Source organism: Hippocampus comes, unplaced genomic scaffold (genome assembly GCF_001891065.2).
Source record: "Hippocampus comes isolate QL1 unplaced genomic scaffold, H_comes_QL1_v1.1 scaffold219, whole genome shotgun sequence".
Taxonomy (NCBI): domain Eukaryota; kingdom Metazoa; phylum Chordata; class Actinopteri; order Syngnathiformes; family Syngnathidae; genus Hippocampus; species Hippocampus comes.
In genome coordinates this window covers 7,378-10,762 of record NW_017805653.1, presented here as the reverse complement: position 1 = coordinate 10,762, position 3,385 = coordinate 7,378, and positions in this window count along the sequence as shown.

Here is a 3,385-nt window from a genome sequence, read left to right as displayed (position 1 = left end):
AATTTATTCTTGACATTTGAGTCAATTTCTAGGATTAAAGACTCCTGATCTTTCGTCAAAATTTTCATAATTCCGCTCAAAACGATCCCAGAACAATGAATTTGCGAGACGAACAGGCCGCCATGAATCAGGTAAAACAATATGTTACATGCAATTTGATTGGTCCAATCGCTTGTAGTTAACCAATCGCTGGGCCGTTTATAATCGAGCTAAGACTTCCGCAACAAATAATGCCTTCAGTGATCTGATTAGTTGAAGCTTTCATACACGTCCAATCGCAGGGCTGTTTACAAACGGAAAACGGAGAGACTGTTCGGGAGAGCTCGTGAAAACTCGACGATAAGGTACCTGACCGCCCCTAAAATTTTCTCAACGGATTTAGACGATTCACAAAAATGATCAATTTAAGAAATAAAACGGCGGATTTCCGCGGATCCGCGGAAAATTGCCATGTATGGATTCACAATATGCAATATCTATCTTTCCATTGCGCAGTGCTTCCTGAATGAAGTAAAATCTAATTGTGTTTGGATTTCTGTCTATTCACTGAGTTTTTGCTCAACTTGATTTTCCGTATCTTGTATTGTCCGTGCCATTTAACAATTCGGTTAAATACGTCATTGTCCCCTGTGCAGTGGTGGTGAAAACGCTGTATTCAGCTTCACAAGTCGAAAGAGCCACTTGTAGCTGGCGCGACGATTGTTTTCAATTGGTTGCCACGACAAATAAAAATCTGGAATATTTGATTTTAGGAATGTGTATTTGTTCCTATACAAACCTCGTGTGTCAACGTGGGGGTGATTTCTGAGGAGTGACGTCACACTGAAATCGCTCTGTGAATGTGGGGTCCATTTTTTTCCCTGAGACTTCGTCACTCGGACGTCCCAGTTCAAAGTAGCCTTCGCACCTTGAAAACAGTTATTCCAAAAGTCAATTTTGACCCATATCTTGCGTTTTGAGGTTCACATTTTGATGTCTTACTCGAGGGAAGTGTCATGGTCCTGTTCTGTTTGTCTCCAGTAGGTGGTATAGGAGGGCTGTTCCACCCGCTCCACACCTGTTACGCAATGTCATGATAATCGCCTGGTTCAAACGGAGAGCCAAGCTATTTCCAATTGTCAGGTTATTCACCTTGCTCACGACTCTCATCGAAGTGCTTGTTTTCTCCACCTTCCTCGATCTCGCTCATTGTCTGGTTCAATATCCCCTTGTTTGTTCCATTTTGACTGAGTCTTGTTTTGTTGTGTGGTCTTCGGCGTGTTTTGGTTTTTCTTTGGCTTTTCCTTGCCCTTTTTCGAGAAGTTATTTCGCATTCTTTTGTTTCCCTTGCCATTTGCAAGCGCTTTTGTAGGTATTGTTATGATCCTGTTATCAGTGTTTTATGTTCTATTTTGTCAGTCTCGTGACCTTATATTTTGTACAGACAAAATGGAAGATTTTTTCCAAAACATTAATCTGCCTAAATTGAACAGCGAACAAAGCAGGTATTTGATAGCTGAAATAGCAGAGAAAGAAATTCGCTCAGCCATATCACATCTTAAACCAAATAAGACACCAGGCCCGGACGGATTCTCCTCGGAGTGGTATAGAGTCATGGTGGGTTCCTTGGTCCCTGTGCTGCAGTCATCGGCGTCATGAGGCCTATTTTAGGGAGGCTTCAGCCTCCCGAGAAATGTCTTTAGCCCCCCTAAATAATTTCATTGCATTATTTTTAAAAAAGTATGATTTATTTTTCCTTTACTTTTGCTAATATATTGCATCGAATTCAATGTAATGTGGCCATTTTCAATTATATTTCGATAACCTGCCATTATTGTCATGTTAAATCTCCCAGGTTTCCTTAACGCAACAGGTGTTGCGTCAGCATTTGATGTGGCGATGGTGACAGTGCCACATCAAATGCTAACGCAACAACTGACAGTTCATTGCCGAAAGTCAGGTTGAGTCGACAGGATGGATATTCGACAGTTTTTTACAAAGGTAAATTAAGTATTCAATTCATCCATGCTGGTAAAACTAGTGACTATAGTCCGCGAAAATATCTCCAGTAGCAGCAGAAACTGCACTTTAACAGTTCCTGTAAGTAGCTGCTCATGTGAAAGGTCCTTTCGTGCACTGCGTCGGCTTCACTCATGGCTGCGTCAAACAATGGGTCAGAAAAGACTTCACAGTCTTGCAGTCATGTCCATTGAAAAGAACACACTTGAGCATATCAGTCACAACAGAGTGATTGACCGATTTGCAACTCTTAAAAACAGAAGGCTTTCTTTGATGCTTCCACCCACCAAGTGAATGGACAGTCTTGGAGATAGGCAGAGATGCAAAGTAACTAAGTGTAAAAGTACTCGAATTGAGTATTTTGTTTTTGAGTATTTTGTTTGAGTTGAATGACTACTTCTTTTACAAAGTCATTTTTTCAACAAGTATTTTACTTTTACTTGGGTACAATCATTTAATACTTTTTTTATTATTTTATTAGTATAAGAATTTTTAACTGTGAAGAATGGCACATTGTTATATATTTTTTAATAATTTTTGTTGGTGATAAATGTGTGAATCTTCCATTTGTTGTTGGACAGTATTAAAGCATTCAATTTTCCTGAAAGTGGAAAGGCAATTTATTTATTCTAGATAGCTGTAGGTTAATTATTTTATTGCCCACTAGATTCAACTGTACTGTGTTGACTCAATAATGATACTTTATTTATATAAGACCAAAATCACGGCAAACATCTCAAAATACATGGAGTGCACGGAATTGATGGATTTTTAATAGAATGTAGAAAAAATTTCTCCGGGGGGGGGGCATGCCCCCGGACCCCCCTAAAGGGGCCGTGTTCCCCTTGGGGCTAAGCCCCCCTTGTTCTTGAAACCTCGTGACGCCCCTGGGAAGAGGCCTGATTCAAGTCTAAATATATCTGACCCCGTGCGTTTTTTTCTTCTTTTTTGCGCTGCCATGCCAGATTTCTCAATAGTGCCACTTGAACCGTGCTGTGAAAATCCCGCTCTATGGTGACCAGCTGTTTCTATCCAATCGGCTGATGTAACGACTTCTCTTTCTCAAAGGGCTTGCAGTTGGCGTGGGCCTCTTCACAACGTTTTTCGATGTCAATCAAGGCATCCAAATCCAAACCCAAGAATTTCTTCAGGTAGGAGCCGGATAGTTCCAAAAAAGAGCGATTAGGAAAGCAGTGCTTTTGAGAATCATTGTCCTCTAAAGCGTTTTGGATTGTGCGTGACATTTTTTCCTAAAATTAGTGGTCAAATGCAAATTTATCACGGATGGCTTTGTGTTCCAAAAGGTATTGTTGACACTATTTCAAAAAGGTCTCCCCCCATGTCATTTTTTTTTATATTTATTTTTGGCTTTTAAGTTTACCCTATG